Below are 26,970 nucleotides of genomic sequence, written 5' to 3'. Positions count from 1 at the left end.
AGTTAGGGGAATTTGTATAAACATGAATGCATGTCAAACCAAAAGAACAAACTCAATCCTAACAAATAAGTCGCATATTGTGGCTATTTCGAACCAACATTAGAGGATTTATTCAACTACTTCCTCTATACCAAAATAAATGTCATGTTTAGAAAAATTATTTGTCCCAAAAAAATACTTGTCATTTTAGGTTACCAATGCAATTTTAATTTTCATCTGTCAATTGTACTCTCTAATTAATACTCTTAATTTATTATTTTATCACTTTGCGTTAATGCTATTTCAAATACATAAATAATTGATAAGAATAATTTGATAATATTACTATTCTCTTTCTTTCATTTATTACATTTTCTTAATTTATGTGAAAATGTCAAGTATGACATTTATTTTGGGACAAATAGAGTAATATTTTTTTTAATGAACATACCGAAAGAAAAGAAAATAGAAAAGATTATTCTTGTTTTTAGTGATATAACATGGATTGTATGACTTGTATATCTTTTTGAAATTTTAAAATTCTTTTTTCTAACCTTTATTTTACCAATTTTTTAAAATATTAATTATTTAAAAAATTAATAAGAAAGCGTGCATGGTCATTTTGACCCGACCCATAAAATATGAATTCAATGGATCAACTCAAAAATATAAAGTCTCATTACCTATCGTCCGACCTATTAAAAATATAGATCTTGTGAGTTGATCTCATGGATTGAGTCCATTTTGACCGCGAACACATTGATCACCTAACTTTGGGCGTTATTTACCTTTGTCAATATGTTTTATGTATATATGGTCCACACACCAAACCTCCTGCATTGCATGTCTGAAATCCCTTTGAATTCTTGTTCTCATAAACTTAGGGTTCTTATGCAGTGGTCCCAATTTTATTAAGCAGGAAAAAAGTAAATAGGTTAGAAGGGCAAAGCATTGTTGTGACTGTTGTGGTTCGCACAGCAGAGATAAAATGTTTGAGAAAGGTCACATCTTACTAGGGCCAAAAACATTAAAAGGAAGTAATTATGAATGAATGATTCACAGTTCAGACTCTTAAGGATAAAGATAAAGTCACACTGACACTACCTACTGACAACTTTTGTCACCACCACCCTCCCTCTTAACTTTCCAAAATGCTACTTTGGTCTTCACAATTTCATTTTCATTTTAAATAAAACCCCACACATTCTTTACTTTTATACCGACCGGACATGAAATGGGCCTTAAAGAATGAGTTTGGGTTTAATTGATAAACTAGGTTTGGGTTTTTGTTTCTATATGTTTACCATGAGAATAATTTTGACCAAAAATGAATAATCATGTTTGATAGATTGGTGTTAACCCAGCCCAATTTTATAGGGATGATCTCGTTTGGAATTTAGTCTAAGGTCAATTTTACTCTAAAAAGTTTAATGACATAAAGCAATTGAAATGGGCCACAAATTGCCTTACATTATAAACGTTGGTTCTTCATATCTGAATTTAAGAGAGATATTGGAAAAAAATATTTCCTTGCAAGTATTGTTAATGATAGTGACAAACTCTAATATAGAGAATCATATATTTTCTTGCAATTGTTGTTGATGATAGTGACAAACTCTAATATAGAGGATCCTATTTAAAAGAAAAAAAATATTTTTTAAATTCATTCAATAACTAAATACATGGTTTATATTTTATCCAGATATATTGTATATTCAATGAATTTAAAACGCAAATTTTTTCATCAGAAAAAATATATTTGAGTAATATTAACAGTTGATTGATAAGTTAGTTTGATGACTAATACATGATAATTTATAGCTTATATCTGATGTTTGATAACTAATAGTAACTGATAAGCTAATTGAATTATTTGATAAACTTAACTTATAAATGTAAAACGACATAAAAATATTTAATACATAATTATTTTATTTTAAATCATAATAAATAATAAATGATAAAAATGAATTTTATTAAAATATTAAAGATAAAAATGAAATAAAAATTAATAAACTACACGTTATAAATTAAAATTTTATTTAAAATAGGATCTGGAAAATAAATTATAAGGTAAAAAAATAAACTACAAACTCATGATAAAAAATTAATAAATATATCTAAATTATTATACGAGTTTTTAAATTATAAATTATAAACTTAAAAACTTTAAAAATATCTTTCAAAACCTTATAAAGTTAGTATTGTTAAACAAACAAAACCTAGTTATTTAATCAAAGGAGATTAAAATATAAAATAAAAATTAATAGAAAATGAAAATTTAATATAAAGTAAGTAGCCCGGGTTGAATGCTGGGCAGACAAAGACTAGACTAGGGGTTGAATAGAAGAAGGAAAGGAAGTAAGGTCACAATCATTCTCTCTCATGCCCGAACTGCCCGTAAGATGTGAAAGGACAAACCTGCATCCTCTCCTCTGATGCTATAACGACAGTGCGGTTTCATTGCCATGTGGTCAGAGATGCGTCAATCATAAAGCAATGGATTGCAAAATCATTTTACCTCGTTCTCTGTGTCCTCTCCATTATTATTATTATTATTATTTCAAAAATACTTAAACTCTTTTTTATTTTTTATTTTAACTATTCACTATAGTACTCTTGTGTCTTTGACCCTAGTGAGTTTTAGTATTTCTTTTTATTCTATTTAGATTGACATGTCAATTCCATTGTCACGTGCTGTGGAATTCATTTCAATTTCAAAACACAAAACATCCCTCGCAATTTTCTCTCTTCTCTTATATTTTATCCTCTTTGTTTCTTTCTATATCTCTCTCTCTTCAAAAGTTATCAATGATGCTTTTACCACCCGCGAGAATCTCGCCTTATTATGCGTAATACTAACACAACACGTTCCTTGCTACACTCTTTTTTCTTTATTTCTTACTATACTACCTTTGTCTTTTCTATTTTTCAACGTTTATTTCGCTCTTTTGTTCTTTATTCTCTTGTCTAACAAATTCTTCTATGTCTACCTCCACATGTTTTTATTTTATTTATTTATTTCACTTCTTCAAATTATAAAAATTAATGTTACAAATGGATTAAAAACTTAAGATAATGTTAAAAATGGTTGGAGTAGGTAATGATTTGATAGATATTTATTTACGTAAGATTGGATTATTCTTTATGTCTTTTTAAAAAGCATTAACGAAATGACATAAACCTTCATCATTGTTACTCATTCACCAAAATTTCATCTAAACTAAAAGTATATAAACAAAACATTATAGTACTGTTTAATTCATGTAACCAACTTTATTTAATAGCATAATATTTGGTTGTTGTTGCCTATAAATTAAAGTATATATATCTTGTATTGTTATACAGTGTTGTCTCACATCCATGAAACTGAGATGTTACTTATCATGAAGCAAAATAAATCTGTGGTGCATGAAGCCCCATGCTTCCTTCATATATCCATGTCACATAATTAATATGATCATTTTATAAAAATAAAAAAACATTTATTAAATATTATAAATGATAAAAATAATAGCATCTGTTGTGTCTGTAATTTAATGTGAATGAAATTGTTAAGTTGAATGAGAAGCGATTGTAGTAAGAATAGTAGTGCATTAATAATAATGTCTGACAAGAACATTAAATTGATTGCATGAAAATTGGATAGTAGACAGTGTTAGGTACAGAGCTAACATGGACCCTCCCACTGCAACATTTTCATGCAAACAATGTCTCGAGCTACTCAAAGAGAAAGAAATCCAAAACGACGACGCATGAGTAAAAGAGTAATGTATGGATGAAAACAAGGGCGTCATCTCAGTAGTCGTTTTCCACCTTCTGAATACGGCAGATCTGACGGCTGACACAGTATTCAATTGTCGTCCACGATCGACATTGACATGACACGTGTACAAATATCTTGTAACGAGGATTGAATCATAACGTAATGATGAATAAATTATTTGAACTGTGTCTCTGTTTGTGTGAGATTTATGCAATATGCGTGTCTAGCTGTCTACTCCTACCTCTATCTATGTCTATACGTCTACTACTTCTGTTCAAATTATTTATTCATCACACACTCCTACCCTTTACTTTACTAGACCTCTTTTATACCCCTGCATTTCATCAACAATAAAACAATAATTTTAAAATAACAGTTTTTGAAAAATAAAGATTTAAATAAACTTGTCTTCAATGTACTTGTTTTTAATATTTTTTACTTGTTTATAGTAATCTCTGTTAAGCTAGAGTTTCATGTGAAAGACTTGTTTCCTTTAAAGGATTGTTCTCTACCTCCTTCAGTTACTACTATTATTTTGACTCTTATATGTGATCAGCTATATAATTTACGTACTGCTAGTATACCTATGCTATCAATTGTTCTGAACCTATATTTGCTTTCAAACCCAATTTTTTCGATAAATGATACTTTCCCTGTTTATACCATTGTACTATATTTTTATTTTATTTTATTTTGTTCAATCCAAGTTGTAGTAAATTTTGAATGGTCTTGTCTTTTTTCCTAAATTTAAACGTAAAATAATTGACCGGATAAAATAACAGTTAATATTTAACTTTATTAAAGAAATAGTATTCATACTAAATAAAAACTGTTTAATTATGATCTTTCTATTTTAATCGATTCACAAAATTGATTATATTATTTTAAAATTAAATAATTTTGATTCATATCTCATATTTTTGAATTTAAAATTAACGATGTTTATATTTTTTTAATAACAAATTCATCGTGAAACATAATAAATTATTGTATATAAAACTATTGTGAAACTTTATAGATAAAAATAGTATAAGTTAAAAAATGAATATTTCATCAATTTTTTATTAAATAACGTGAGAACGAAATCAAAATTATGTAAATTTTAATTAAAATGACTAGTTTTATAAATAAAGTAAAATTGGGAAATCAAACTGTAGTTTAACAAAAAAAAAAGTAGATGTAAAGTTGAAGATTATCGGTAGTGAATTTTCTACTATTTTGATTATGATTTATTTATTTATTAAAGGAATATACGCAAAATGATTCACTCTTTGACATATATGAAAAAAATAACATCTCAAAGATAAAGTTAATAATTGAATAAGGTGTAAATCTATAAGCATGTAGTAAATAATGTTGGGTATAATTCAATATCACACTTATATAGATGAAGACATAATTATAATTATTTATTTGACGTGAAATGTGAGTAATCGTTGAATGTAGATCAACAATATGACCTATAAATTTAACTGAGTTTTATATGAATTGAACTGAGTTTTATGGATCATTAACCAATTGGGAATATGTAGTATTTTTTTTTCTTCATATTTTAGTTTAATTGAGTGTATTTAATTGGGTATGTGTTGTATTTTGGTTAGAGATCGAGGTGCGTTTTAGCTTTTTTGAAATGAATAAATTAATCGATTATAAAATAAGTTGAAGGTACATTTCTGAAAAAAGGGCCCTCTTAGTACAGAAGTGACGCTGCCAAATTGAAACACTTGCATGGCAAGTTTTCAAAAGTGAAAAAGCAACACTGATGGAAAATGAGACTACGTCAAAAAAGATATGAAACAAAATGTTCCCAACTTTTTTTTTCTGCGCAATTACTTTTTCTTTTTTCATCCCTCTCTTTTCCTTTTAATTTTAAGAGTATAATATATATATATATATATAATATTGCTTTACACTGTATGGCTTTATTTTTATTTTTTTATTATTATATATTGTTGAATATCTACAACTTCATGATTGGTTTTGTTGATTTTAAGCTTATTATAGAATGTTCAACACAATCATTCATTATTTAAATTTTTGAAGTAACATAATGTACCAAAATCAAATGATGAGTTGCATGGCTTTGTTGTAAAGATGTGAGGAAACAAGAAAACTATACATATATGTGTTCAATGCTTTGAGGTGTGTCCATGTTTGTCTATGAAGATTTAGAAGAGTGTCGTTTACTTCCCTTTTAAGTAAAGACTTTCATCCAATTTTTTTTTGGAAATTTGCATGCAAGCCTAATAATAGATGTCTTAAATCATGACTTGTGGGACTTGCTGTAGATCTATAATAAACTTAAAGTTTATTAATTAAAGTTTGGAATAATAAACTTACCAAAATAAGCTGCTTTAATATGTTACAGCCCATTTGGGGCTCGATTCGGCCTCAAAATATTAAAAAGAAAGTGGTAGGATTAAATATAAACAAATTTAAACTAACTTTAATGTATTTAGTGTTATCATTTTTAGAATAGGATCCAAATGATGTTTTCATTCAATAAATTTTTTTTTTAAAATGGAAAAGATTTTTTTTATTATTGTGAAAATAAAAAATTAAGGGGCCAAAAATTTGAATGGGGTTGTTAGGTCTCTTTGTCTTTTTGAAATTTTAAGTCCATATGATTAAGTTTATTTACAAATTTGATTTACGAAAGAGTTTGAAAATTCAATGGCATAAGGCCAAAGTTTCTAATCATTAAAATAAAGTCTAAGTTTAAAATCACAAGCAGAGAAGTTTTTGAAAAGAGGGAGAGATTTTGAAATTTAAGAAGTGGGAGGAGATGAAGAGACTACCTTAAGCACAAATTTAAAAGTTAAGAGTTGAAAAGATCTGGCCAATGGGATGCAATCCAATAGACAAGAATGTCATATAGAAACTCATTTTCCCTTTAGACTTTAATCAATCAATAATCAATAAGCGATGAGCAATATCCAGACATCATGAAGATCAAGGCATCAAATAAACATAGCCACATCCAAGCAAGCAATTCTAATAGCTAGCAGTCTTCATCATATTCCCATGTATCAGATGAAATATTCTTTGATCAACTCAAAGCAAAGCACCAGACACAAGATCGAATAACAATTAAGCACAAAGACAGAGTATCAGATGAATTCAAACAAATTTCAAGCATTGCATCAGATGAAAGCTTAGTTCACAATAGCTCAGTCTCAGAATGTTGCCATTGGTCAAGTCCTTTTTGCACAGGGAATGTTGCCTAATCCTAAGTTCAAAAGTTCAGATCAAGTTCAACAGTCCACCAGATGTTTTTTAGGGTATTTGTTGTTATTAAGTATTTTAAGTTCATAAGACCACAAACAAAATCACAACACACAAACGAATATATAGAAACATAAGATATGGCTCAAATGAGCAGAGTGAAAATGACATGAACATAAACTAGTTATATGAAACGTAAATGGCAATGAATGATAAATGACTAAAATTTAAATTGCATAAAGTAAATGACTTGAAAGTAAAGCAATATTAACAAGAGTTAGTCAAATGTTAGTCAATAGTTAGTCAAGTGTTAGTGGTGATTTTAATTGATTAGGTCATTCTTTGGAGAACACTCAACCATTCATTCACAAGTATGAATCCTTAAACAAAGACATCTTCCATGAGAAGGGCTCCAACTTGTATAATTCAACTAGTATGCCACTAGCTCCCATGAAAGAAAAAAAGCTCAAGTCTCCACACAATGCCATGAAGAATGGGAGACTTACAATCTCACTTACTAGAATGTTATGCCTTAAGGGTCAAATTTAACTCTATGTTAAGCAATCGTAATTGGACTTATGTAGAAGTCACGACTATCTGAGGTCGGGCAATAAAAATTTAGGTGTTAATGCATGTTAGAGATTTGGTATGAAGAACCAAACTCCTAAAACATACCACACACTAAAAGAAAAGATCAAGAGGGAGAGACCTATCTCAATCATACTTGTATTGATTCATCTGACACAAGGTCATTGATGAATCAATTAGCCTTTAGACATTAGAGATTTTATTGGTCAAATAAGGGAATGGGGAAGAATAGGAATGAAGATGAAGAGGGAGAGGAAGATAGAAACACAAATTGGTCATGGGAGGAATTTCATCAAATCAAAACCATTCATTCATTTTGGGAGATGAAATATACATTTCATCAATCCCCTAAATCCAATGGTTTTGATCCAACAAAAGTCAAATCAACCTTGACCAAGGCCCAAACAGAAAGTCAAACATCACAAGACCATAAAAATGGCTCAATAATATTTTTAAACAATTAATCAATTAAAAATCAATTTAAAAATGAATTAAAATACATTTTAATTTGGACAAAACCTCAAATCCCTTGAAAACACCAAATAAATGGCGAAGAGATTTATTCTAGGTCAAACAAGTTCAAAGGACCTTAGACAAAAAAATTCACTATTTTTAAAAAGTCATAAGTAATTTTAAATAATTAAAATATGCACAAAAACATTTTATTCATGAAAAATATCAAAGTTAATCCAAAAAATAATTTTAATTCAGAATATGGAATAGGAAAATATTTAATTTTTTTTGTGAAAGTCCCATATTTTTTGGATTAACAATGAAATTTTTATGAATTAAAGAAAATAAATGGATTAAATGAAAAATCGAAAAATACAAAAAAAACAAGGGCCATCAGATCTCCCTGATTAAATGAGGTGGCAGATCTGATGGCCAAGCGCGCGTATTCCACAAACACCACAGTCAATTGTGTCACACACTTGGTAATTAAAAGGAAAGGCTGAGATTAAAACATTTCAAATGGATCAGATGGTCAGGATGCAAGCCAACACATCACCGGAGCTAGGGCTCTGGTCTTCTTCTCTGGTGGACCTCACCAGACTGGTCTACCATCAACCTTCACTAAAATGAAAAACAAGGACATGGATCCAAAGGAAAAATGCTCAGGAGCTCGAATCTGGCCTCAATTTTCTCCAATTCCAAATATATTGAAAGATACAGGGATTTGAATTTGGAGGATCATGAACTGAGTTGGTTCGATTTGACCTCAAAGCAACTCAATCTCGTTCCCTACATTGGTAGGACTTCAGCCAACCAAAAATCAAAGAGAATGGTGAAGAATTGAGAGAGAATCGAAGAGAGAAAGTTTCTGAAAAATCACCTTCGAGGAGCTTGAATCTTACTTGATTTTGCTTCCAATTGGCCTTGGCTTGACTTAAGAAGCTTTCAGGAAGTGAATTGGATCAAAGAATGGCTTGGATTCTTAGAGTTTCAACTTCAAAACAGAAGTGAAATTGAAACTCGATTTTCAATTGAAAACCTTCAAGTTTATCCTCTAATGGTGAAGGGTAGGGTTGCAGGATCGAAGCTTGGGCAAGGTGTCCATAATTCTGATCATGAGGCAATGTATTTATAGGCTGAACAATTGATTTCCACACTCTTCCAATCAAATGCCAAAAATAGAAATTCTCACTTGCATGGATGCATGGGCGTATGATAGGCCCAGGAAATGATGTCAAAAGGTCCAAAGTTGATCATGAGTGATGCTGAAAGTGTGACATGAAGTCATGCATTTGGAATTGAAAAGTGATCATTAGATTCATCCAAATGGAACCTTGAAGAAAAGCCATGCACAAGTGTTGAAAAGTATATTTTCGGCAAATATTTTAATATCGTATCCACAGAGATTGGTTGTTATTACCGCCGTTCTATAATCCAAATTGTTATAAGTTTAGAATGTAACCAAGTTGTTTTGTTTGAAAAGTTATCTTTTGAGTAAAATATCACTAAAACAATAAAATAGTTTTAATCAAATGTAAAAGGCTTGGCAAGATTGGAGTTCACTATTCAAATTGCTTATGACTCCTTATGACAACTATTTAAGATTATTGATGATGTTCAAGTATCCTCTCAATATCATTTATGTCTAAATGATATTGTGATAATCACTATATTAATCTTTAGACGATTTCTCCACCTAACTATCAATATAGCAATCTTTAATGGTCGATACAAAAGAAGAGTAGTGAATAAATCTATTTCTACAACTTATTCACTACTTGAAAATATATTTTATGTCAAGACTTAAATAATCTCTTTCAACAACTACTCAAATCTAATATTCAACTTAGGGCAAAAATATCATTCAATACATCAACAATCTTTTATCATATATAAGAGTCAAATGAAATACATAAACAAATAGGAATAGCTACTACCTCCAATCTTGACAAAATGGGGTTTAGCTCCTCATCATCATTTTGGAAAGCAAAAGGAAATGGTAAGAACTCTGTTTTTCTCTTACAAAATGTCAAAACTATGAATGAATGAATGAACATTTTCCATTCTGTTTTCTAAAAAGGGTTGACCTTTCCTAAATTGCTCATTTTCATCTAAAACTGAAAAGCTCCCTAAAACAGATACAAAATTGTCAAACACAGTTGGCATTGAAAACAGAACACTTGGCCAAAACAGCTTGCTGGATTCGCAAGGTTCGCGGTGCGAAGGGAGATCGCGGCGTGAACTGAAGCTACTTCAGCTTCCTTTCCTTGCAAGCTTCATGCAATTATTCTTCCAAATGCAAATCTTCAAAAATAGGCCTCCAAATTGCATTCAACACTTCTTCCAAATTATGATTATGCATTCTGAAGCTCTCTTGTCCAAAAATTCTACAAACTATCAAATATGTGAAATAACTACTCAAAACAACATCAATTAAACCTAATTGCATTTATACAAAATAGTGAGAATAAAAGTGTGTAATTACATCAAAAATTGGTAAAAGGGACCAATAAAAATATATAAAAAGTAATGCTAATTGGTCCCTAACAACTCTCCCCAACTTAGCATTTTGTTTGTCCCTAAACAAAAGTTTCCACCAACACAACCAAAGCAATGACACAAAAGATTGAAACAAGGATTAACCAAGAATATTCAAATGGTTCAAAAGTGTTTGGCACTTTCTCAATCCACCTATCTCAATGCTAGACAAAACATGAATAAGAGAAATGGTTGGGTGCAAAAATCATACCAAGGAATTCAAAGCCATATATGTCAAAATTGAATCAAACTTACACACACATCATAATAATGATGAATAACATGAAGGTTTACTTTCACTCATCCAAGCAATTAAATCAACAACAACTCAAATCATGCGGTCATCAAAACAATTACCAAAACATGTGAAAAATGAGAATCAAGAGGTCTTTCAAGGGTTGTAATGTGGCCTGGGTTACAAGAAAGGATATGATTAAGAGAATTCAACAAAATTTCCTATCTTAAGGGAGCATTCCCATACATTCAACTCTACACAATTTCCATTTCTTTGATCCCCGTCTTTTTCTTTTCTTTTTATTTTTACATCCACATAACCATGAGCCTTTTCTTTGTTTTTTTCTTTCTTTTCTTTTTCTTTGCTCTATGGTTTCAAGGGTGATTTCTTTTTCTTATTTCTTCTCATATTTTCACCCTTTCATAAAAACTCACTTCTCCAAGTTTCTAATCAACTCTTTTTACTTTACTCTCCCCAACTTTAGATTCCAAAACCAAATTTATTCAATAATGCTCCCTACTTAGACATAAGCAAAAGGCAAAATTTGCAAACAACTCGGTTTGAGGGTTCAATTGACACGAAAGAAATTAGGATTCATTTATTCACAAAATTTTCAATTGATTTTACACTTATCAATCAAATGAATCCTAAAGTAAGCTCAAAGGGGGTTAACTAAGGATCATTCCTCACAAGGTTAGTTGATTCCAAACTTTTTGGTCAAGTGGTTTTTCTCAACAAACAATGCCTCTATCATTTTCAATATTTTCACACAAAAATAGATTGATGCATGATTTAGCATGATAAGAATGAGTTGAAATAATGTTCGGTTTCCCGCATTTTAGTGTACAATGGAAAGCCTCCTCACAATTGGTTAAGTCCTATTTTGATTCAAAAATGACATGTATTTCAATGAATTTATGATATGGAATTTGCACACACCATCAAACTACTCATGTTAAGTCTAGAAAGCGATAAAGTGTACCTTGAAATGCCGACACTAATTCTTATCATCACCACTCGAAGTGTCCTATGCTTCTTTCTTTGCGAACATTTCTTGGTTGCTTTAAGCTTGACTTAAGAGTAAGAACAATTAAACAAAAAAAATGTTGGTAAACCAAATTCATTGTAACACACTTAAATCTCACAGAGTATTCATGCAATTATCAAGACAAACTAACAAACCAAAGTTTTGGTGAACTAGAGCCACCCAAAAGTACAATCAAAATTTTACAAAAGCAATAATAGTACAAAGAAAACTCAAAATAAAAAAAAACTCTAAAATTCACAAACTCCTCAATCTTCCTCCTCTTGGCCACCACCAACGGATCCAAGGACGTCCTCCATCCCATCGTCATGGGTCGCACCACCTCCTACACCCCCCATAAAAGCTGGCCTGCCCTCGGGCCAATTAGCATAAGCAACATATTCCGTCTGGGAAGGAAATGTGCGGGCTTCAGGTGCAAGGAAAGTGTTCTGAAATTGTTGCTGTATAGCATCAAAGATGAATGATTGAGACCTCCTAGATGCCTCAAAGCTCTCACAACAATAATTAGCAAACGCCATCTGATCGAATGCTGGAGTAGTGCGGGCTCGGGGTCTAGAGGACGAAGTCCCAGCTCCTTCGGCTCTGTCCAGATAAGCATCATTAATAACACTAGTAATAGACAAATGTACTTCATCCGGAATGGGAACATGCGCCCTTCGGCAAAGTCCCATAATCAGCCCCGGATATGCAAGAACACCTGCTTTTCCACCAAACTTTGTTCCGCTCGTAGCCACCTTGCGCATTTCCCTCGCAATAATGGATGCTACATCAACAGATTTTCCGAACCATTGATTTCCACACTCTTCCAATCAAATGCCAAAAATAGAAATTCTCACTTGCATGGATGCATGGGCGTATGATAGGCCCAGGAAGTGATGTCAAAAGGTCCAAAGTTGATCATGAGCGATGTTGAAAGTGTGACATGAAGCCATGCATTTGGAATTGAAAAGTGATCATCAGATTCATCCAAACGGAACCTTGAAGAAAAGCCATGCACAAGTCATTTAATCCTTGGCCAAATGAACTAATTTTGGACTTTTTGGAAAGGTGAGATCAAGGGAAACAACTTTCATGTTGAACACTTTTCTATTTGAAGCTTGGATCATGATGAATTTTGAGGTGGAAGTTTCAAAAATCAAACATAATTGAAATATTTCTAAGTACCAAGTCGAATGTTCACTTCTTCCACCTTGAATAACTTTTGCTATGAGCTTTAGATGGAAAACATTCCTTCATAAAAGTTGTATCTCTTTCAAACCATTTCAATTTGGCCACAAATTTGACCTAATTTGGATTTGGCATGAAGGAGTTATGCATTTTAGAAGTTGAGGAAAATCTCTTGTTCAATGGTAATGACCCAAAATGACCTATAATGTTTCCTCTTGGAATATGCCCTTGCAAGTTGAACTTGAAGTTTCTAAAATAATAAAAGTTTAATAAGACATATTGAATTTTATCATGAAATTTGTATGGCCTTAATCTCATACAAATTGAACAAGTTATGGTCCTTGGAAGTTGACCTCCTCACTAAGGCACTGACAAAATGACCTATAATCTTTCACCATAAAAAATGAGTTTCCAAGAAAAACTAGCTCTTGACCTTGTAGCACCTCAAATTTTCACCTCCCATTTGTATATACATTTCATTTTTAGGTCATTAACATTGCATTGTCATTGCATAGTCCATTGCATCTCATCAGGCAAGACTGGTCAGGAGATTCAACTGTGCAAGGCAACAGAGCATTTTACATGAGATCAAAGCCCTAGGGTGATTCCTATAATCTCCCATGACCCAAGGATCATTTTGAAGTAGCTTGGCCAAGTGTTGAAGGCTCAAAATTCATCAGTCCATGTACAAATCATCTGAGGCCCACAAAAGTCAACAAAAGTCAACTACAAAGTCAACTATGGATTTGGAGGTGGGAAGTGGTTAGAGATGCCTCATTCATGTTCAAACAAGGCTCATTTGACATTTCAAACATCAACATTGAAGAATTTGAGGTCAGATCAAGATTTTCCAAAAATAGCAGGTGACCTGTAATTTGAACTTTCCAAAAATGGAAAGGTTTTGGACCAACTTCAACGCAAGATTACATCATCAAGAATGCTTCAAATGAAATTTTGTCCAACATGAAAGTTGAAGATCTTTCTCTCCCATTTCCAAAAAGTCCAAGATCATGAATTTCTCATGTGTGGTTGAGGAGATATGGTCCAATCATGGCAAAGTGTGTTCAAAAGTTCAAATGAGCATAACTTTCAAACCAAAACTCCAAAATGAGTGGTTCTTTTTGCATTTTGATCCTTATAACATGTACTTTCCAAGCATACCATTACTTGACATGAATTTCATTTGCATAGGCATGTGCTCACTCATGAAGTTTTTGGAAGAAAAATTGCATAACATCTTTTTGGTTGATCATGAGCACACAAAACCAATTCACAAGTTTGCATGGGCTCATTTTAAGGGATTTTGGGCCAGAAATATGCATTGTTCACGTTCATGGGGTGCATGAAGTAAAAAACTCATTTTTGCACAAACACCTTCCAACTTACTAATCACATTGGCATTTGGCTTAAGCTGGTTTTAAACATGATTAGTAGGAGGTATAAATGGATAATCATAACTGTTTTTGATCATTATCATCATTTCAGATCTAGAATCACAAAAATCTCAAAAAATTTCTCTCAAACTTTTTCCAAATTTCTTCATACAAGAACACTTTCTAGTGATTGATTCATGTTCATGAGGCATTTCTGAGCAAATTTGGACGTGGAATCAAGAGAAATTGTGGCATATTGAGCTGAATTCAAAGCTTGAAGGTTCCATGGCAATTGCAAATTGAACTGGATTCGTGTGCATTCAAGCTTCCAATTCATCATCAATTACTTCCTTAAGCAGTGTGGAGAAGAATTGAAGCATTGCCAAGCCTTGTAACACGAGTTTCAAGTTCTGCTCATCAAGAAGGTGAGTTTTCGAGCTCTTTAATTTTGAAATCCATGACACATATTATTGTAGATCTAACCATGCTGAGGAATTTGAGCTTTGAATCGTGTGATTTGGTGCTGTTTTGAGTTAGTTATGTTTAATTGAAATTTTGATGTCAAATCTTTTTCTCTTCGATCCGTGCTTGTGTTGTTGTTTTTGCATGAATCATTGTTTGATCCTTGATGTACATGGAAGGATGAGTTGAATGGCGTAGGTTTTACCAATTTCTGGACATATTTTTGAAATCTGGAAATTCCAGATGAAGATCTTCATGATCTTCATCTTCCATGCATGAACTTATGCTGTTCCTAGATTCTCCTACGAAGTGGCTACGTTTTAGCTACGAAAATCTCATTTAGCTACGAAATGCCATGCAGCGCGTGTGTTTAGGGTTCAGTACCAAAACGCCACCGTTTTGGCTTTGGCGTGCGCTTGTGATTAAAATTTGGCACTGGTTCGATACTGGGCGAAGTCATTTTCAAATTGCAATGCATTTTCCTTTCCCTTCCATCCTATTTTCATGCCATGCTTCATGTTTTAATTTCAATTTCTCCAAACTTCAAAAAATCATTTAAAAATGAAAACTAATCTAATTGATCTCCAATTTTTTGCATCATGATCCTCATTCTGTCTACTTTTTTATGATCATTAAATTGCAAGTTGTGCCTGGCTTAAAAAATGATTTGTCCTAGGGTGATTGCACATGTATACATGTTTGACCTTGCCTTGTTCCTTTGATCATAAAATGCTCAAAAATGATCCAATGCTTCTGAAATTTTGTGTGTAGCTTCTAGACATGTTGAGTGATATTTTGGATTTGGTTTGAGATTTTTACCATGATCTCATTCTGTTTTATGCTCATGCTAACTTGGTGTGACAATTTGTGTCACACATGTGATTGGTTGACTTATGCTATGTGATTGCCATGCCTAATGATGTCCAATGCTCCTAATTTTTTGTGTGATGAATGTTATAGATGCCTAGATTGCTCATGATTTTTTCCAGGTTTTTTTGGAATCATTTCTGTTTTGATTGAGATTTTTCATTCATGTTGACCATTTGGATGCTTTGAAATCACCTTTGACTTCACTTGATCATGAAATGCATTTGGTTAATGATTTTGATATGAGCCTTTTTAGGATATGTCAATATGTGTTTGAAGTTGCTTCATGTCAAGTTTGAGCTTCTGTTGTGACTTTTTGACCCTCTTTTGACCCTAGGCTTTGACCTAGTGGTTTGGACTTACCATTTGGATTGTGGATTTCAGGTTCAGATGCACATCGCCATGATTGGAGTGGCTCATTCATTTAAGCCTGATTATTGGTTGATGTTGGCTAACATTGTGTTGTTTTGTAGGTTGATGCCAATTCATTTGTGTTATGCTAATGCCTTGCACCATTGTTGCCTGATGCTTTGTCTGTCTGTGTGATTAACTATTGATTGTTTGTTTGTACAGTTTAACTGATTGTTTTAGATTTTCCCAGGTACCTAAGTGGCTTTGAGTTCATTTTGAACTTGCTTTGCTAGCTTGTGGTTTGCTTACCACTGAGGTATAATTCTTCTGACTTCATGTAGTCTGGAAGACCTGTCCTGTTATGGGGGCAGGCACCTGTCTGAAGCCCTCCTTAAGAGGCGATGCTTGTGAATGTTTAATTTTATGCCAAGCAGGTAAAGACCTCTTAGGAGGCAATTGGCAGATAAAAGGGATGTGCAATCCATCCCCTGCTATTCAGTTGAGTCATTCATCCTGCTCACACCATTGTGTTGATGCACTTTGAATATTAACCCAAGATCCTGTTGAGTCAGTCATCTGTGGAGAAGAGTTCCTACATTCTGAACTCCCACACCTTCTATTTTGAGTCAAGCTCTCCCAGGCCCGGGATAAGAGCTGTGAGGTCTTATCCTCACTTCCCATTTCATCTGCTTCACCCTAACTCTCAATGTTAGGGTTAAGAGCTAACAACACCCTTTTCCAGTTGGTTTGTTTGTCGAGGTTGACATGACCCCTCGACTAAAACCTAACCTTGATTGAGCCAATTGATTGCATATAGTGTGTGCTACTTGTGCTTGTGTTTACTCAGTTGCTGCTTAGGCTAGCTTGCTGCCTGTGCAAGTTAGGATAGAAACCTTAACCTAGGACCATGGTGGATTTACATGATAACTATTAGGCTCGAGTCAGGCTCCCTTCTAGTTTGTCATTTCCCAGTCTCTGGTTAGGTTAGAAGTTTTTTCCCTGCGTAGGGGAACTACGTCGCCCTGATCCTCATACCAGATGAGGTACGTAGGCAGGAGATGAGTTGATCTCTCCGGGCGCCCTTTTTCTTTTTCAACCCTTTGCGTGTGTTGGAGTCTGACATAAGTCCAGCGATTGGCAGTTGGTTTCCTGTGTCTTGTTTGCTTGTGTGGAGCCTGACATAAGTCCAGCGATTGGAAGTCGGTTTCCTGTATTGGTTTTGTTTGGCGTGCGTTAGCCGAGCTACGAGTGCTCTGATTCTTCTCTGGTTAGAGAAGATACGTATGCATAGGATGCGACATCTTAGCGAGCACGTTTCCCCTGTCCCGAACTACGTCGACTCTGATGTCTGTGTCTGACAGACTACGTAGGCCCAGGATGCGATATCCTGCCGAGTTCCGTTTCTTTTGTCTTTCTGTGTTTCCTTCCAGCCTTGTGCAGTTTGTGAGCAGTCTTTAGCAACCTTTCTTCTATTCTTTCTGAGCGTGGATCCCGTCGAGTACGACGGATGCGTAGGGGTGCTAATACCTTCCCTTCGCATAACCGACTCCCGATCCCATCTTTCTCTAGTCGCGAGACCATGTCTTTTCCAGGTTTACTTCGAGCGTTTCCTTTCCCTCTTTTGGGATAAATAACGCACGATGGCGGCTCTGTTGTTTCGTTTTTCCCGCCGGTTTTTCGCGCAATGCGACAGCTGGCGACTCTGCTGGGGATAACAGAAGTTGACCTCTTGCTGGTCCATCTTCCCTAAGCGAGTCAATCCTAGCGCTCTTTAGGATAGTTGTGGTTGCTTTTACTGCTTATTTATTGCATTCATTTTTATTATGCTGTGATTGTATATATGTGCATATCTACTTACATGCATCATACTGTCATCATATGGGATTCTGTACAGGTTGGTTTCTCTGATTTGGGGTGGGTGTTCTGAGTGAGGCCCAATACCCAGGCCTGAGTATACACCTAGGATTAGCGTGGTCTCATGTTTCTTCACATGTTGTACGACATGATGAGGAGACGTGTCACCACAGCCGGACGAGGTTCATTTGAGAGAGTCCTTCCGTTTGGAGTTATTCCATTCAGGTTGGGTTATCTCATCTGAGCTATTGACTTCGGTGACCGTTCTTTCCCGGATCTTTGGTTTAGATGATCTTAAGAGAGCTGCAACGGCACACCCGAAAGGGCAAACCCGTTGAGTATCTTGCCCGATCGTCGAGACCATTATCCGCCTTAGGATGACCTTATTAGAATTCACCTGTGAGGGGAGGGTTTGATTCTCGCCAGTACAGTGTCTGCCAGTGATGATGTGATGGTGATTTTGGTACAATGGATTTTTGGATCTTTATTTCTGGACGCCGGAGGTTTGTCCGTGGTATTTATCAGCGGGTTCCGTTTATTTCGGATCCCCGGGTTGAATCCAAAGGTACTTGTTCAGAGGATCTGGTTGTCATCCGTTCGGTGGATTTCCTCGATGATGGTGATATATTCCCCGGTTCCGTTTATTTCGGAACTTCCCAAGTTGGATTTATGGTTAATCGGACCCTCAGATGATTGTGATCAGTTCAGAGACTGGTCCAGTACAGTTGATCCTCAGATGACTTGGAAGATGGCACAGTGACCTGCCTGCATGCATTTGCATCATTCCCATTTCGCATTCATCTGCATTTAACCCATGTCTATCCGTACTCAGGGTCCATTTTTTGATTAAGATTCTGGTCGAGAGACATCCGGATGTCAGAATGTTGTTGATGAAATATTATCCGTCTCAATGAAGCTAGAATCAAAGGACAAAATATTCCTAGTACGGATAGACATTGCATGCGTGAGTCATATTAACCTGTTTTCTGTTTTGTATGTGTCAGTATCTAACCGGTGCGCATAGCTCTTCCGTTCAGACATCCTGCCAAACTCAACAAACTCAGACTGATGGATCCGTCTAACGTCGACATTCTCGAATTGAAAGAGATGATGAGGGAGTTGTTCAAAGCCGTGCAAGGGCTCGCCTTGGGGCAGAAAGTGATTGCTGAGAGGTTGGAGAGGATTGAAAGCTGGATGATAAAGGAGAAAGTTCAGGGAAAGGTTCCGTCATCCGTAGTAGAGAAGCCCTCTGGCAATGGTCAGCTCAAGAAGGAGGTTGAATCAGGTGGTGTACAGGCCAAAAAAGAACGCGGTAAGGATCGTTACCACCCTTATGCTGCCACTGTAACCATTCCTGTTGGTAATCCATCGGTACCACATCAACAACCACCACCTCAACAGAAGGCACCGAAAGCTAAGGGCCAAGTGAAGAAGGGGACGACGGATCGTCAGTTTGATAAGCCGCCTGTGACTTATACCCTTCTGTTCAAAAAGTTGAGGGATCTTGGGTTAGTTCGGCCGAGGATATCGGTTCCTGTAGAATTGCATCGGAGGCCTGCAAACTACGACGAGAATGCCAGGTGCGAGTTCCATGCTGGGGCACTAGGACATAACATTGAGGGTTGTAGAGCTTTTAAGCATGTCGTCCAAGATATGGTGGATTCTAAGGCCATCAGTTTGGCGCCAACACTGAATGTTAACGCTAACCCCGTGCCAGGTCCCGTGGGGGTGAAGGTGATGCCAAAGGACAAGAGAGGAATAGAGGTGACTGATGGCGATCAGTTAAAAACTTCAGTGTCTGTGGTCCCGAAGCATCTGATGAAAAGTGGAGCTTTCCCTAGTGTTGATAACTGTTGTGCGGCCGTCGCCACAAATGGGTGTGTAGTGATGGGGGAAACAATCCAGAGAATGATGGAAGTAGAAATGGACGGTGAAAAATTTGAAACACCAAGTCAGGCTGTTGGAACCGTCAAGGTAGAAAACGCCGTTGTTGCTGAGAAAGAGAAGAAGCTGTCCATTTCTTCTTACAAGCAGGCCATGGAAGTGGTGAAGAACGGAGAAGCCCTAGGCTGGGGAAGGATCATAGACATTGTGGTGAAAGCGGATATGTTCGGGGTTGGCTATCAGCCAGATCAAGACTCGGCTAGACAAAACAGAGGACGTCGTCCACCGTTCACATTCATCAGTGCAGGAATGCTGGATCCTGGTCACGCCTGTACAGTGGGTGAAGAGATTGACCGTGACCGCGAGCTTGAGTCGTGGATAAAATCGTGCGTACCAGGGAACTGGAAGGCCTCAAAGATCATCACTGTCACTCATCGTGAAGAGTAGTATTTCTGTTTTTCAATTCTGTTTGCATGAAAGCCATACGTTTTGCCCAAAACGTAATGGTCCATTGTAAGGGCCATCTCATGTGTTTCATTGTGCAACATTTTGCATCATTAATAAATGGATGTTTTTGTGATTAAAAGCGGTGATCCCTGTCTTTCATTTATTTTTGCAGTTAAAAAGATAAAAATGGCAATGTTTATTTTCATTTTTCTTTCCTTTTGATTCGTCTTGTTCCGACCTCAAAAGTGACTATCCTCCTGATGTCATTGATAACAATTCGGTTACACCTCTGTATGACTTCGACAATCCGATCTATCATGCCGAAGAAGAAGGCGAAGAAGATTGTGATTTGCTGGAATTAGCCAGGTTGTTGAAATAAGAGGAGAAGGTGATTCAACCGCACAAGGAGCGATTCAAGATTGTTATTCCAGGCACCGCCGAGGTCAGAAAGGAAGTGAAAGTTGGGGGTCGCTTCAGAGGCAAATGTCAAGAGCAGAATGGTAGCACTGTTGAAAGAGTATGTCGATATTTTTGCCCGGTCTTATCAAAATATGCCAGGGTCGGATACCGATGTCGTTGTGCACAAGCTACCATGGAGAGAAAACTGTCCTCTAGAGAAGCAGAACGTCGGTGTCGCGTATCAGAGTGACTTTGTTTCATGATATGATTCATCATGAAATCGAATGCTATGTTGATGACATGATAGCAAAGTCCCAAGCAGAAGAGGGGCATCTGGTGGATCCGGAGCAAGTTGTTTGACCAGTTGAGACAACTCAGACTGAGGTTGAGTCCGAATCAGTGCACTTGTGAAGTGCTGTCCGGTAAGTTGCTGAGGCTTATTGTGAGCGAATAAGTGGAATCGAGGTCGATCCTGCTAAAAAAAAAGGGAAAAAGCAATGCAAGAAATGCCTGAACCCATTCAAGAAAAAAGGGAGCAAACGGTCAGGTGGATAATGATTGCCAAGGGGCATTGAAGGATAAAAGAATAAGTTGCAGGAGCCTCCGATTCTGATGCCTCCCGGTGGAGAGACGGTCAGTAATTCTGTACTTGACAGCCCTCGAGGGGTCTATGAGGTGCGTATTGTGTCAGCATGACGAGTCTGGTCGAAAAGAGCATGCAATTTACCTTAGCAAAAAGTTTATCGACTGTGAAACAATACATTCACTGCTCGAGAAAACTTGTTGTACTTTGGCATAGGCTGCTCGCCGACTGAGACAATATATGCTGGTTCATACCATTTTGTGGATGTCCAAGATGGATCCGATCAAGTATGCGTTTGAGAAGTCAGCATTGACCGGACGGGTGGCGAGAGGGCAAATGATGTTGACTGAATACGATATTCAGTATACCTCTCAGAAAGCAATCGAGGGGAGTGTATTGTCCGATTACATCGCCCCGCAACCCATTGAGGATTATCAACCAAGGAAGTTTGAGTTCCCTGATGAGGACATCTCGAGGTGCTCAAATCGAAAGATTGTGAGGAACCGATCCCGGAGGAGTGACCTGACCCTGAATCCGAACGGATTCTGATGTTTGATGGGGAGAGGTTAATGTGGATGAGTTAGTGCCGTTTTGGTTATGCCAAAGGGATCCCACGTTCCCTTCGTTGCCCGGTTAGCATTTGATTGCACCAACAATGATGGCTGAGTACGAAGCTTGTATCCTGGGTATCGAACCTCGATACGTGCATCTACTGGGGCAACGCCATCTGCGCAGGTATATGAGACGGGATCGGTGCTACCATTTGAGGTCCTGAGTGGAAAAGGTTGAGTGGATAAGGACTCTGTATGACGCGTTGAGCCTGACTGAGGAAAAAAGGGCTGACAGTTATTTGTCGTGGGGCAGTTGTACCCAGTGAATGAAGCGTGTTGTTAACCGAGAAGTGCGACCTCGTGCGTACCACGTGGGAGAGCTGGTATTGAAAAGGATCCTTCCTCCTCAACGATTGTAGGGGCAAGTGGACACACAATTATGAAGGTCCATTCGTGGTCAAGAAGGTTTTCTCTGGTGGAGCCTTGTTGTTGACGACCATGGATGGTGAGGATTTTCCATCCCCTGTGAATGCGGACGCAGTTAGAAGATACTTCGTAAAAAAGAGACCCGCTGGACAAAAAGAATAAAAGAGTCCAGGCAAAAAAGGGCATCCCGGCGAACCAAAAGAGAAAAAAGGAAAAGGTTCGGGCAAAAGTTAGGGATAAAGAATGAAAAGAATTCGTACACTTGGCAAGTCGAAAACCCCACAAGGGCGGCTTGGGCAAAAAAGGGTATCCCGGTGGACTGAAAACCCGAAAGGGCGATCCAGGCAAAAGAGGGACTGAAACGAACAACTGCGTCTAGCATGATCGTTTGTGCTTTGGATATGACTTGGATAATCCCCGACAGAGATCGATCGGAAGCGTCTTGTTCAGAAGACAGAAAGTGCGGAAGGTCTTGAGGACATATGGGGTGTAACCAAGTTGGAACCCGATGAGATTACGGGTTCACATTGCCATTAGGATAGATTTTTCCTTTTGTGCGCAATCACCTCTTTTCAGGGATTGCTTCCTGTGTGTTGCTCGGTTCTGAGCCACCTTTTTTCAGTCAATAAAATGCATGTTCAGTCAAATAATTTTGTTTTTGTCTTCATTACCGCTTTGATTGCGAAAACATCCGTTTAGTTTTGATAAGAATATTTGCATTTTTGAAATATAGAGGTTCCCTCTAATGCATGCTTATAAGATTGAAATCTGGAAATCTTATTCGGAAGTTTGAATGACCTAGGTGTTGAAATGTTGGCACGCCTGGGGCACGCTTTTATCTAACGATCTCTTGTGCAGGTGCTGTTAGAAATCTTCACTCACTTGCAGGCTGTGATATGAAGCCTTTTGACAAAAGATCCCTGCAGAGTCCAATCAGGGGCAAGGGATAGAGGAACGGTGAAAAGACGGTGAAATTACAACGACGATCCTAGAGGGTAATCAAGAAGACTCTTCAAAGTCTGAAGATTAGAGAGTTAGCCTGGATATGAGGAGATCAATTGTCTCGAAGCAAAGAAAAGACGAGAATATTAGGTGATGGATCAGAAGAGACCAGATGAGTCTGGGAGCTCTCAAAAGTGGAAAGTGGACACTGTGTTTGGATGATGAATGCCAGTGTTCGACGAATCGAGGGGCGTTCCATGTCAAATAGGCCGTATCTCCCCAATGGGTTTGAGGGTGTTATCTCCCTAGCAGATTCGAGATCGGTGTCTCCTCAGCGAGCCTGAAGGTTGCCATGTCCCCGGTGGAAGTGTTGGTGGGTAGATTCCTAAGGGTTGAGGATGTTTCCCCAGCAAGCTTGAGAGTGGCCGTTTCCCCAAGCAAGTCTGAAAGCTGCTAGAACTGTTATTCCCCAGCAGTCGGGTGGCAGGTCTGAAGGCTATTCTATCCCCAGCAGGTCTAAGGATTTTTAGTTCCCCAACAGGTCTAAGGATTTTTAGTTCCCCAACAGGCCCAGAGTTGGTCTGTCCCCAGCTAGTCTGAAGGTTGTTGGTCCCCACTAAGTCTGAAGGATGTTGTATCCCCAGCGGAGGTATCAGTGGAGTAGTTTATTCCTCAGCAGTCGGGTACGAAGTACTGTAATCCTCAGCATGGTCGTGAATGCATTTCCCCAGCAGGGTTGTGATTGTCTTCCCCCAGCAATTTTTGAGTGGATGGTTTTCCCCAGCGAAGTCCCCAAGCGGATCAGGTCCGGTGAAAATTATCCCCAGTAGAGTTCCTTCCCCGTGGGTTGGTCGTGATCCCCAGCGAAAGTGAGCATTGGTTGTTTCCCCTAGTGGAGTCCCCGAGTGGATTGGACTTGGTGAAGGTTGTCCCCGGTGGGATGGATCCTTTCTCCAGCAGCAATGCTATTCGCCAGCACGATTGAGAAGTTGGTGTGTTCTCCAGATAGAGTCTCCCCAGAGTTGACTTGGTTTCCTCTGCCGTCTCCAGAGTATCAGATCAGCAAAGCACCAGCAGTACATCTCCCCACCGAGTCGGAGAATCTAATCAGATGTGTGCACTCAGAGGAGCGACCTGTGCTCCCCAGCAGGAGTTTTCATCATTTGCATCTTGCATGTAGTGATCATTGCATCCTCAAATAGCGTAGCATTTCCATTCAACATGGAGTATTACGCCATAGAAAAATTCAAACATATGCATTCATGTGTTAAACCTGATTGGACCATATCCCTAGCAGAGGCGGATCATTGTTCAACATCTGTACGACATGTTTGCTACAGTTGCTCCTGACAGCATTCATGATTGATAATCCCCCAGAGAGGTTTATTTCCTCACCCATCCGTGGAAGGAAAGCTTGATTCTCCCCATTGAGATCCCCAGCAAGTGTTTAGCCTTGTTCTGACATATGTAGATGTCATCCTTGTGATACCCGTGAGTGTCATGTCGGCACCCGTGTGTGTTCTTTCTTTGGTGTCGGTACGCATCATTGTTTCGGTGTCGGTAAACATCGAGTCTTTCTCCCAGTCATCGATAAATGTCTGGTCTTGCTTCACTTTTGTACGCATCATCTCTCGATGTCGATAAACATTGTATTCTTTCCCATTCATCCGTTGATGTCTGGTCACCTCTCAGTTGGTGTCGATAAACGTCGAGCTTCTCCCGTTCGTCCGTTGACGTCTGGTCGAGTCTTCCCACGCATCCGTTGATGTCTGGTCACCTCTCCGTTGGTGTTGGTAAACGTCGAGCTTCTCCCGTTCGTCCGTTGACGTATGGTTGTATATCTTTTTCCATTCATCCGTTGATGCCTCCGTTGGTGTCGATAAACATCGATCTTCTCCCGTTCGTCCGTTGACGCCTGGTCGAGTCTTCCCATTCATCCGTTGATGTCTGGTCACCTCTACGTTGGTGTCGATAAACGTCGAGCTTCTCCCGTTCGTCCGTTAACGTCTGGTCGAGTCTTCCCATTCATCCGTTGATGACTGGTCACCTCTTCGTTGGTATTGGTAAACGTTGAGTTTTTCCTATTCGTCCGTTGACGTCTAGTTGTATCCTTTCCCATTCATCTGTTGATGTCTGGTCACCTCTCCGTTGGTATTGGTAAACGTTGAGTTTTTCCTATTCGTCCGTTGACGTCTAGTTGTATCCCTTTCCAGTTCATCCGTTGATGTCTGGCCACCTCTCCGTTGGTATCGATAAACGTTGAGTTTTTCCCATTCGTCCGTTGACGTCTGGTTGTATCTCTTCCCAGGTCATCAGTTGATGTCTGGTCACCTCTCCGTTGGTTTCGATAAACGTTGAGTTTTTCCTAGTTGTCCGTCGGCGTCTGGTTGTGATTTCTGTTCCCATTCATCGTCTTTCGATGACGGGTCGTGGTTCCTTTTCTGAAAAATCAAAATCCCCAGTGGAGTCGTTGGTGAACATCTTGACTGGTTCAGTGACAAATATCAGATCCCAGTGGAAGCACCAGACACAAGATCGAATAACAATTGAGCACAAAGACAGAGTATCAGATGAATTCAAACAAATTTCAAGCATTACATCAGATGAAAGCTTAGTTCACAATAGCTCAGTCTCAGAATGTTGCCATTGGTCAAGTCCTTTTTGCACAGGGAATGTTGCCTAATCCTAAGTTCAAAAGTTCAGATCAAGTTCAACAGTCCACCAAATGTTTTTTAGGGTATTTGTTGTTATTAAGTATTTTAAGTTCATAAGACCACAAACAAAATCACAACACACAAACAAATATATAGAAACATAAGATATGGCTCAAATGAGCAGAGTGAAAATGACATGAACATAAACTATTTATATGAAACGTAAATGGCAATGAATGATAAATGACTAAAATTTAAATTGCATAAAGTAAATGACTTGAAAGTAAAGCAATATTAACAAGAGTTAGTCAAATGTTAGTCAATAGTTAGTCAAGTGTTAGTGGTGATTTTAATTGATTAGGTCATTCTTTGGAGAACACTCAACCATTCATTCACAAGTATGAATCCTTAAACAAAGACATCTTCCATGAGAAGGGCTTCAACTTGTATAATTCAACTAGTATGCCACTAGCTCCCATGAAAGAAAAAAGCTCAAGTCTCCACACAATGCCATGAAGAATGGGAGACTTACAATCTCACTTACTAGAATGTTATGCCTTAAGGGTCAAATTTAACTCTATGTTAAGCAATCGTAATTGGACTTATGTAGAAGTCACGACTATCTGAGGTCGGGCAATAAAAATTTAGGTGTTAATGCATGTTAGAGATTTGGTATGAAGAACCAAACTCCTAAAACATACCACACACTAAAAGAAAAGATCAAGAGAGAGGGACCTATCTCAATCATACTTGTATTGATTCATCTGACACAAGGTCATTGATGAATCAATTAGCCTTTAGACATTAGAGATTTTATTGGTCAAATAAGGGAATGGGGAAGAATAGGAATGAAGATGAAGAGGGAGAGGAAGATAGAAACACAAATTGGTCATGGGAGGAAATTTCATCAAATCAAAACCATTCATTCCTTTTGGGAGATGAAATATACATTTCATCAATCCCCTAAATCCAATGGTTTTGATCCAACAAAAGTCAAATCAACCTTGACCAAGGCCCAAACAGAAAGTCAAACATCACAAGACCATAAAAATGGCTCAACAATATTTTTAAACAATTAATCAATTAAAAATCAATTTAAAAATGAATTAAAATACATTTTAATTTGGACAAAACCTCAAATCCCTTGAAAACACCAAATAAATGGCGAAGAGATTTATTCT

This window comes from Lathyrus oleraceus, chromosome 2 (genome assembly GCF_024323335.1).
Source record: "Lathyrus oleraceus cultivar Zhongwan6 chromosome 2, CAAS_Psat_ZW6_1.0, whole genome shotgun sequence".
Lineage (NCBI taxonomy): Eukaryota > Viridiplantae > Streptophyta > Magnoliopsida > Fabales > Fabaceae > Lathyrus > Lathyrus oleraceus.
This window is presented reverse-complemented; position numbering follows the sequence as displayed.